General features: G+C 36.4%; 1 protein-coding gene across 6 annotated transcripts in view; it reads right to left on the bottom strand.

Annotated features, from left to right (window-relative positions):
- Enox2 (ecto-NOX disulfide-thiol exchanger 2) overlaps positions 1-11,633 on the bottom strand; it is a 289,193-nt gene that overhangs the window by 171,211 nt on the left and 106,349 nt on the right. The window lies entirely within an intron of this gene.

Consider the following 11,633-nt stretch of genomic DNA (forward strand, 5'->3'; position numbering starts at 1 on the left):
TGTGTGTGTGTGTGTGTGTGTGTGTGCATGTGTGTGTGTGTGTGTGGCAGGGGGTACAGACAAGTTCTAACTCCAGCAGTAGTACTTCAATTAAAATTTCATGAAATATGGGAAGAAAGGTTTTGCCAAAGCCTAAGTAGAGATATTTCTTCCAAGCCTTTTATCCACTATTACCTTTCTAATGGGAAATCAGGATGGTGTGATTTGGTTAATTGTTTTTAACCTTTAAATATTTCTATGACACATCATTGTATAATTCTCGAGACAATGTTGGAAAACTTAGTAATAAAAAGAAAGGCTGAAAGGCTAAAAGGTCAGCCAAAATCTCAGTAAAATGAACGATAAAAAAATGCTTTTACATTATTGTTTCTAATAAATATCTTTGTTAATGATTTAAGACCATATAAAAGGTATTTGTTTCCCTAGCAACAGACTACATTAGGAACAATTCCATTAATTGTCCTTTGGTACTTGCCAAACATTCTTCATCTACAACATGTAAGTAAATATATGAAATAATCCAACTTGCTTCTATGCCTTAGTCAACTGCTCACTACATCCTATCTATGTCCTATTAATTATCCATTATGACTAGAATGAGAAAACAAAGAAAAAAGAAACAATGTGGATGCAGTAGTGTGGGTATGCAATCACACTTGAAGTATGATTCCAATATTTTTCTTAGCATTTCCTTCTGCATTAGTGCTCTGAGCAGATCAAGTTCCATGGAAAATGGAATGCTCTGATAAACTGAGAGTGTAAATCCTCAGTTTCCTTTACTAGTTAGATAGGATTGGCAAGCCATCCAATCTCGCTTAGTCCTAGTCTCACAATCTGCAGAATGGGAGTGAGAACATTGCACAAAGTTGTTGCAGAGATTAAAAAATAGATGTTTGTGGCAACTGTTTTATTATAAATGAATGAAAGATTTTCCTTATAAAATTATAAGTTCTTCTGAGGAGGACTCTGTATCCCACAACTGTACCCCTTTACACCTAGCACAGAAGTACATAGTGAATATTGAATGGATTCATTTACTCTCAACAAATGGAGGCAGGTAGCTCATTATATAAGCCAAATGATTAAAGCCTGGCAGATGATAATCATGAATTAACACCACAACTGAAAAGTTCTAATGCTGATTGAAGCAACATTACTTAAAATAATTAAATTTAAAATGCAACTCCATCATTTGAGTAATATGCTACAGGATGGGTAAAATACTGATTAAAAGAAATTCTCAGAGATTGGGGCATTCTGATTAATGGCTATTAATCATAGGATTCTTTATTATCTTGCCTTTGATAATTTTAAGAATAATATATTAGTCCATTTCCATGTTTATGAAGTAGATGGCAAAGTTGCTGAGAGAACCACTGAGCTGTGATCTTCAAATGGAAGCTAGTAGGAGCAGCCAACTCCCAGGACCAGTAAAAATAGAAAACCAGATCATGTAGGTGAGACATTTTGGATCACATCTGCCTGGCCCATAGTTAACGCTCAATAAACAAAAATATATGTGTGTTTCTATGTATATGTATGTACATATGCATGTATATATTTATGTATGCGTGTGAATGTATGTATGTATGTATGTATGTATGCATGTATGTATAATATATATTCTTGAATTGTCTGACCTATGGCACAGCTTGCCCATTTCTTGCTGCTGCCCAGGTCAGTACGTTTTCTATTTCCTCCTGAAGTTAGCAGACAAAATGTCAAGGGTATGGCTTCTGAGCTGAGACTGAATGGACATGGTAAGCTCAATAAAAATTGACCAAAACAATTATAATACTGATTTCAAAACTTAAATCTCTCATACTGAGGAAATGTAGAGTATGGCAGTTGATGTTAATTTGACCTGATCCCAAACCGCAGTCTACTTTCCTCACTCACTTTTCTCATTCCAGTTTTCATGGTTCTGTAAAACTTGAAGTAGTTTGGCAAATAAAAATTTGGTGAATTAAAGATCTACAGTCTAAACAATTTGGTCAAAATTCTATTTATTCTATTTGGTTCCAGACAATAACTTCAGAGACTTGGATACTATATGCCTCATATGAATATACATATCTTTTGACACTGAATAAGAGAGATTTCAAAAGTTTTGTGTGAATTGACATCTTATAAGATCCAGATACATGAAAATATAGTGCAACACCCCAGGTCTTCTTTTTTTAAAACAGTGAAAGATCTCAAGCCAAAAAGAGAGACATCTCACACAGTAAGGCAAATCACTGAACACAAATCCATGTTTTATATTATCTAGGACCAAATATAATCTTCAAAGATTTGTAGCTTGAGCAAGAGCTATGGAGCTAGTGAAATCCTAAGACACTAGTGATTCCTAGCTATTTTTATTGTATTGCTTCATTCTTCACCAAAGATGCATCAAATAAAACCAATAAATCAGTAAATAAGTACCTACAGTTGTTTTTTCTGTGTTATGTCTATGTGACTTATTTCAAAAGGTATTTTAAGTTAAAAGGCTCCATTAAAATTATTTGAATACTAAAAAGAAAATACTCCCTTTAATGCCAAGACTTCTTGGTAAATTTCAATGATAACATTAGCAAGGACCATATTATAACTCTCAATGAAACTATGGAATTTATTTTCAAATCTTTTATGAAAGCAATTCATTCTACTTTCTACTAGATACGATGAACTAGAAAATATGTAGTCAGAAGAAACTCTTGAGGGTGTTAAGTTCATTCTGTGCAATATATAAATTGTATACAGTTTACTTTTTTCTCATTTTTTTTAAGTTTTATTGCATTATAATGAGAAAAGTTACATGATTTCAATTTATCTGAATTTGTTAACATTTAAAAACATTTTTTTAAGTAAATAGAATTAAATCACATTCTTGTTTCCCTTTTGTACCCCAACTCCTCCCAGAGACCCACCTTCAATACCTACAATATCTTTTTTGTCCTATTCTTTAAAATTTATCAAATATTATAACAATAAAAATGAGAATTATAAAGGTTGTTTGATATAAAACAACAATCAATTTAACAGTCTTATGTAGGTGCTTGTCTACAGCAATACTGAAAATATAAACGTTTTTCTCAATATAAATTTTAAATAACTCCAAACATATTAACTGTATATTTGAAAATATTACATCACTACTAATAGTTTCTTAAACGAACATAAATATATAAAGTGTATTTGTTTGTTTGTTTGTTTTGTATTTAGTAGATCTTAAAATCTTGGCTCTTACTGTGGTAACTTGATACAAGACTTACAAATGTCAAGCAAAGCATTCAGTCTCACTCTTTGTTGTTCTCTTAAAAGACCCCTCCCAATTTAATTATCTACATTTCTTTTGGGTATATAAATACTTTTAAAACATGTAAGCTGTTCTGAAAACCATAGTATAGTGTAAAAACATGAAATAAATAATACTACTAATAAAGAGGCTGAGATAGAAGAAGCAAGATCTCAAGACCATTATGTTGTACACAGCAAGATACTGTCATGATAATACAGAAGTAGAGGCTCACAGCCATCCATTGAACTGAGTACAGGGTTCCCAATGAAGAAGTTAGAGAAAGGACCAAAGGAGCTGAAGGGTTTGCAGCCCTTTAGAATGAACAACAATATGAACAAACTAGTACCCCCAGAGCTCCCAGGGACTAAACCACCAACCAAAGAGTACACATGGTGGGACTGATTGCTATGGCAGCATGTGTATAGTAGAGGATTGCAAAGTCGGTCATCAATGGGAGGAGAGGACCTTGGCCCTGTGAAGGTTCTGTGCCCCAGTGTAGGGGAATGCCAGGACCAATAAGTGGGAGACGGTCAGGTAGCAAGCAGGGGGATGGGAGAGGCGACAGGAGTTTGTTCTTGTTGTTTTTTGATTTTTTGTTTGTTTGTTTTTTGGAGGGGAAACTGGGAAAGGAGAAATCATATGACATGTAAATAAAGAAAATAACTAATAAAAAAAAGACACTGTCAGGAACAAACAAGCTGAAAGTGTATATGGATTATATAATATTGGATGTATTTCTCCAATTGCCAAATTAGAGACACCATTGGATGACAGTCAATAAATTTCTAATTCTTCGTATTTTTGGATTGCAATTGATTAGGATATGTTGGTAATAATAATTTTTATATTAAGATGTTAAGAAAAAGTAATTGTCACTTCCTGTTGTTTTTGTTGTAAGAGGTGGAATTAGGTTTGTGTGGATTTGTTGAAAGATTATCTTCTTGCTTCTTCTAGGGTGTAGTTTTGCTCCTTAAGTTGATGTTTTCCATCTATTATCCTTTGTAGGGCTGGATTTGTGAAAAGATATTGTGTAAATTTCATTGTCATGGAATATCTTGTTTTCTCCATCTATGGTAATTGAGAGTTTTACTGGGTTATAGTAGGCTGGGCTGGCATTTGTGTTCTTGTAGGGTCTGTATGACATCTGCCCAGGATCTTCCAGCATTCATAGTCTCTGGTGAGAAGTCTGTCGTAATTCTGATAGGCCTGCCTTTATATATTACTTGACTTTTTCCCTTACTGCTTTTAAAATTCTTTCTTTCTTTACTGCATTCGGTGTTTTTATTATTATGTGATGGGAGGAATTTCTTTTCTGGCCCAGTCTATTTGGAATTCTGTAGGCTTCTTGTACGTTCATGGGCATCTCTTTCGTTAGGTTAGGGAAGTTTTCTTCTATAATTTTGTTGAAGATATTTACTGGTCCATTACCTTGGGAGTCTTCACTCTCTTCTATACCTATTATCCTTAGGTTTGGCCTTCTCATTGCATCCTGGATTTCCTGGATGTTTTGGGTTAGGAGCTTTTTGCTTTTTGCATTTTCTTTGACTGTTGTGTCAATGTTTTCTATGGTGTCTTCTGCCCCTGAGATTCTCTCTTCTATCTCTTGTATTCTGTTGGTGATGCTTGCATCTACGATTCCTGATTTCTTTCCTAGATTTTCTATCTCCAGGGTTGTCTCTCTTTCTGATCTCTTTATTGTTTCTATTTCCATTTTTAGATCCTGGATGGTTTTGCTCATTTCCTTCACCTGTTTGGTTGTGTGTTCCTGTAGTTCTTTATGGGATTTTTGTGTTTCCTCTTGAAGGGCTTCTAGCTGTTTACCTGTGTTCTCTTGTATTTCTTGAGGGTGCTATTTATGTCTTTCTTAAAGTCCTGTATCACCACCATGAGAAATGATTTTATATCTGAATCTTGCTTTTCTGGTATGATCGTGTGTCCAGGACTTGTAATGGTGGGAGTATTGTGTTCTAATGATGCCAAGGAACCTTGGTTTATGTTGCTTATATTCTTAACGCTTGCCTCACGTCTCTAGTTATCTCTAGTGCTACCTGCCCTTGCTAAATCAGACTGGAGCCTGTCCTGATTGTGTCAGAACTCCTCAGAGTCAAACTGTCTCTGTGATCCTGTGATTCTTAGATCCTGTGACCCTGGGCTTGTTAGAGCACCTGGGAGTGGAGCTTCCTCTAGGTGTTTTGGAAATGACTGTAGAGTTTGTGCCCAATGTCTGTCTGCTCAGGGCACCGTCCGGCCCAGACAGACAAGAAGCAACCCAAGCCACTGGGCTGGTGGAGTTCCTGAGTACCTGGGTTCTGCTGGTCCCAGTTACTCCCGGTGTTGGGACAGATGTGTCCTCCTCACTTCTGATCCTGGGCATGTTAGATCGCCTGGGAGTGGAGCTTCCTCTGGCTGTTGTGGGACTGGAAGGAACCAGAGCCACTGGGCTGGCAAAGTTCCATTGTGCCTGGGTCTTTCTGGTCCCAGTTACTCTCAGTGTTGGGACAGATGTTGTGTCCTCCTCACCTCTGATCCTGGTTGTGTTAGAGCGCTTGGGAGTGGAATTTCCTCTGGCTGTTGTGCGACTGGTAGGAACCTGAGCCACTGGGCTGGTGGAGTTTCTGTATGCCTGGTCCTGCTGGTCCCAGTTACTTCCGGTGTTGGCACAGATGTTGTGTCCTCCTCAACTCTGATCCTGGACATGTTCTACAGTTTTCTATATACAGATTGTAGACAGTATTCTACTATCAGGTCAAGTTATGAACACCCTTTATAACGTATTCGAACATTTTCAATGGATGTTCCATGTTATATAGGGTTAAAATATGACCCATGGAGCCAACTTCCTGTTTAAAGCTGTGGGTCATAGACTATATGACCTTAAATACTTCCTCTGGACAAGTTCACTTTAAACGAAAATAATTTACAGTCTGTAAAATCTAGTTATTGAAAGTAGCAATCTTCATACATAAATTAATGTTGAAACATAGAGATTTTTGGCAACAGGAATGTCCTGTTCAATCTGTTATATTTTACAAATGACTTTGGTTTAAAATCAATTATGAGACACAATGACAGTTGGTTGGGAGTCCTCAAAATTAGGTAGCTTTATTTTTCATATTTCTCACATGGGGCTCTGTTAAGTACTCTACTTAAGGGTCCCATCCTTAGCATGTGATTGGTTGAGATAGAAGACTCATTACACAGCTTATCCTCAAATTCTTGATCCTCCTGCTTCTGTCTCCCAAGTGCTGAAATCACATTTGACAGTTGCATGTTACCACATCTAGCAACAAATTAGTGTAGAGTGCTTTGAAATTATACTAGAATTACAATATCTCTCCCTCTCCTTCTCTCCTTTCAAAACCATGCATATATTTCTGCTTGCTATCCTCCAAATTCATGATCTATTTTCAATTGTTACTGCATGAATATATGTATATACATATATTCTTAAACATAATGTGTTTGGTCTATATGTTAATTTTGAATTTTAAACTTTTGCCAAACAATTGCTAGGCCATAAGTAAACTAGCAGGTCCTCTTGTAATAGTTCTTGCCTTCCACACATTCATTCTCTCTTATAGGCCAGAAAATCATCAACCACACATTTGATAACCTTTGCCACCCTTTTATTCTAACCAATAAGTCTGAAGGATTCTTCACAGTGCTGAAAATGGTTCTATTTTACGATCCCTCTTTAGTCAAAGGGGTAGCAGTCAAAACAACTGAGCATTGTTCAGACCCATAGCTTAATTGATAGCAAATAAATAAAACTTATCTTTCAATTGTATGAAATTAATACGCTGTGTATATGTTTTAGCTGAAAATAGAGGGGATGCTAATGAATTGGTGAATAAAGATAACGGGGGGGGGGAAGAGATGGAAAAGAAAAGGACAGAAGTCTACTGCAAAGGCTTTCCTCGAAGAGCTTCAGAGACAGCACTCTGAGAAGAGCACCCTGAGCTCCTTCAGATGACCAGACTTTGATTTCCAACACCCATGTGGGATGGCTCACAAGGTATCTGCACTCAGATTCACATACCCACACACAGATACACGTACACACATACACTTTCTTTTATGAATTGGAACAGACATAACTTTTAGAGCCAAATTTACATTAAACTCACCTTTCCCCAAAAGTACAACACACTTACCTATACAATTTTCATAAAACATAGTCCCTTGGCAAATTTTAATGACTCCCCAAACAACTCAGTCAAGACAAGTACACTTGAGTTTTCATAAAAAATGTCCCCATCCAATTCAGGCTTATATTATGCTCAGCTTGAACTTTACCCCAACAGTAATTTCTTCCCACGTTCATGTACTCCTCAGAGACTATGGTAGTCAGGGATTCAGAGTAGGTAAGCTTGAACTGTGACCTGCTTTCCTGACAAACTCTTGGAGGTTGCTGAACATGATGGTTTGGAGTCCGTTTGAGACTACCTAGCATTCATGAATCTATCCATTATTTTCATACCTCCATATCTTCAGCCCATACTGTCTTCTGCCTACTACTGTTTTTGATTGTTTAAATATTTTCTTGAAAAAAATTCCTAAAATATATTTTGATCTGTTTCTCCTCCCCTAGCCCTTTCTAGATCCTCTCCTCCTTCTCCCAACAATTGCGCACCCTTTTCACTCTCTGTTTAGAAAACAGGAAAAAAAAGGAAAACAATAAAAAAGAGGAACTACAATATTTTTTTAAAAAAATGTATACACACACAAAGAGAAGTGGGTAGACAGTCAGACACACACATACACACACACACACACACACACACACAAAATAAAACTACAAAATCATAAACTATATATACAAGCAAAAGACCAATAAGACAAGAAAATGTCCAGATAAGACAATATTAGACAAAAAGTCTACAAAAATACCATTGAGTTCATTTTCTGCTGGCCATCTACTGCTGGGCATGAAGCTGCTCTTACTGTGGTTAATGTGAGCAGGAAGACTCCACTGCTCACTGCTCCTGATTCTCTCTCTCTTTTTCTTTCTTTCTTTCTTTCTTTTTTTTCTTTCCTCTTTCTTCTTCTTCTTCTTCCTCCTCCTCCTCTTCCTCCTCCTCCTCCTCCTTCTCCTTCATGATGCTCACACTTTTAATAGTAGTCTTCCCTTATGGTTTATTTCACTAGTTATATTTACATGGTGATGCAATCCATTATTTGCTTTTACCCAAATTAATATAAGCACAAGAAGACAATAACCACCAAAAAACTATCTTTGATTGTATACTATATACCCTAAGTTACACACATTCTATATTTCATCTTCTAGTCATTGCTCCCATTTACAAGGAATGGGAGACTTACAGAATGAAGTTCTTAATATTGCTTACAAGCTGTATGACCTAGAGTGAGAGGAACACAGGCTCTTTAAAACTCAAAACACTCTTGTAGCTTTCCTTATATTTTAATCTGTACATTACCTATGTGTTTTAAAAGGTTATTTGTATTATAGCTCTTTTGATATTTTCTCTTTTCTATGATAAAGTAATGGTGTTTCTCTTTCCAGAACCTATTGCTGGAGTAATCATGAATAGAAGAAGGAAGCTAGAGCATTGTGAGGATTCACCTGAAGGAGATGTTGGTGTGGCAACCCCTTTCCTTACAGATACTAACAAATAAGCACCTTTGTTCCACAGGCTTGTTGCCACAGGACTCCAACAACAGAACCAAGGGACCCCAGATTAGAACCTCTAAAACCATAAGCAAAAAGATACTAGTTCAGAGTTCAAGTTAATTATCTGTTCTTTTTTCACAGTGTTGGAAAACTGACTAGTGGCCCATGTTTCTGCACAACATCATTCTCTACTTCTGCAAACCAAAATGGTCTTTCCATTGTCTAAGACTCTGATATAACAAAACACCACAGAAGAAATTGCACTTATGAATCATTTCTTCATACACGAATCATAGTGCTTTATGAAAATATAGTTTAAAAAAACAGGTTCTAAAAATATGGGGGTTTTTTGTTTTGTTTTGTTTTGTTTTTCAAGACAGGGTTTCTCTATATAGCCCTGGCTGTCCTGGAACTCACTCTGTAGACCAGGCTGGCCTCGAACCCAGAAATCCACCTGCCTCTGCCTCCCAAGTGCTGAGATTAAAGGCATGTGCCACAACTGCCTGGCTAAAATATGTGTTTTCTAACACAATAGGCATAAATACATGTAGATATTATGACTTAAGTTTGAATGAACTAAGAATGGAACAGCATGAAAACTCCAGAAGCACTAATCATATTTAAAGAACTCATCAGCCATTCGTAGTTATGGAGTATTCTATTGGATAGCATAGCCAGACCATCCCAATCATTACAGAAAGTACCTTTGTACTTTCTAAAGTGCGATTGTATAGTCAGAACTGCACTTACACCAGTATCCACCACTTACCCAGTGTCCCAGTCATGAAGTGTGTCTTTCATAAGGTGCTTGAGAAATCATCTTATCTTTTCTAGTTCGGAATTTAAAAACAGGAATAGCAACTGCTCTCCTTTATTGGGATGTGAAGAAAATTAAATGGGACTATATTAGTTAGTTTTTGTGTTTCTAGGACAACAGAGCCAACAAAACCAACTTAAAGAAGAAATTGTTAAGTTTGGCTCACAGTTCACAAGGCAGCAGAGTCGTCAATGCTGTTCCTCAGCTTCCTTCTCCTTTTTATGAAGTCCTGGATGCCAGCCTATGAAGTTTGTATTGACAAGTACATTTAGGAGGATCTTGGCACCTCAATTGCTGTAATTTATATAATCCCTCACTGGCCTGCTCATCCCCTTGATGATTTTAGATCCTGAGATGTTGCCAATCAATATTAACTATTAGAGGGACAACAATCATTTAAGGTCTGGTTCATATCAAACACTGAAAGGTGCCTATGATGCTTTATCTTGATTGTTAACTTAATGAGATTTAGAACAAACTTGGAGACAAATCTCTGAGAATATCTGTGAAGGCATTTCGAAACAGGTTCAACTGATGAGGGAAGACTTGTCCTGAAATGTGAGCAGAATTACTACATGGTCTATGACTCTGCACTGAATAAAAAGAAGACACAGAGTGGAATAGCAGCATCCATTTCTCTCTGCTTCCTGACTATATATGCAAAAAGATCAGGCACTTTATATTGTTGTTCCACATCTTCCCCATTGTGGCGGACTGCAAATTCCAACCATTAACCAAAATAAACCCTGTCTCCCTTAAGTTGTCTTTTGTCAAGTATTTTGTCATAGCAACAAGAAAAATAACTAGAATAGTTAATCAGGAGTTTATATGAATTTGTCTCACAAATTAATTAAGAATATTTGTAATATTGCATATTGTGGATCCTAAGCCTCCAGACTATTTGAGGACTGGTGGATGTTAGCTGTCTACTCTTCTAGTCCATTTTTTTCATTCAGGTAATGCCTAACTATTAAATTACATCATTAATAAAGACTACTAGATAGTGACTGTTCTTTGCTTGGAATATCTTTAGAGCATGCCTCATCACTGTGGACTTTACAAAATGCAAGGATAAATTACAGCTGAAATCCCTCTTCCCTGTAGTAGGTGGTATCTTCAAGAAGGATGTTCTACTACTAGAGCACTGGTGAGGTCCTGGAGCTGTGATGAACAAGGATCAATTCTCTAAATCCTTACTTTCCCTAACCTGAGGTTTCTCTGCGGTTTTTCTTTTTTCTGTGGGGATGACATCTTCTAGGCCTGGTAATGGGGAATTATTTGAGTAAGTCTGAACTAAACCCATTAACGTGTTTGAGTTTCATGAGTAGGAAAACCAAATATAGATTTCCAACTTTAAGAAGAAAAATGCTTCAGAACTCTTTCCCTTTATACAATTTAATGCTGGGGAAACATAGCAAAATCACATTACTCAATGAAAACAAGGTTCATTTTTTTTTTGATTTGATTGAACAGTTCACAGTGACAGATGGTAGATGGGCAATCTATCATTTTCTATCATGCTTCTTGAACAGCCAGTGTTATATTTTTCAGATCAACACAAAGTACAATGGCTACTACTCTGTAACTCAATATTTTCAAATTCACATATTTAAAGTCATGCAAGCTATAACTTCCCTGTCAGAATAACTGGCTACCAAATTTATACCTGTTTCTTCAGCTGCACTTTTTGATATTTAGAATTTTTAAATGTCTGTAAAGTAGATTTGGTAGATTGTCGTGTGTTCACTGCCTCTGTGAAGCGGCATTTAGTCGTATAATTTCGTGTGTAACTGAATGCTTGGGCTTTCAATGAAGTATTCACATAAAGCAATAAATATTAATGTTATGAAAAAATAATAATAATAAAAGGGCTGGTGAGATGGCTCAGTGGGTAAGAG

Source organism: Mastomys coucha, chromosome X (genome assembly GCF_008632895.1).
Source record: "Mastomys coucha isolate ucsf_1 chromosome X, UCSF_Mcou_1, whole genome shotgun sequence".
NCBI classification, from domain to species: domain Eukaryota; kingdom Metazoa; phylum Chordata; class Mammalia; order Rodentia; family Muridae; genus Mastomys; species Mastomys coucha.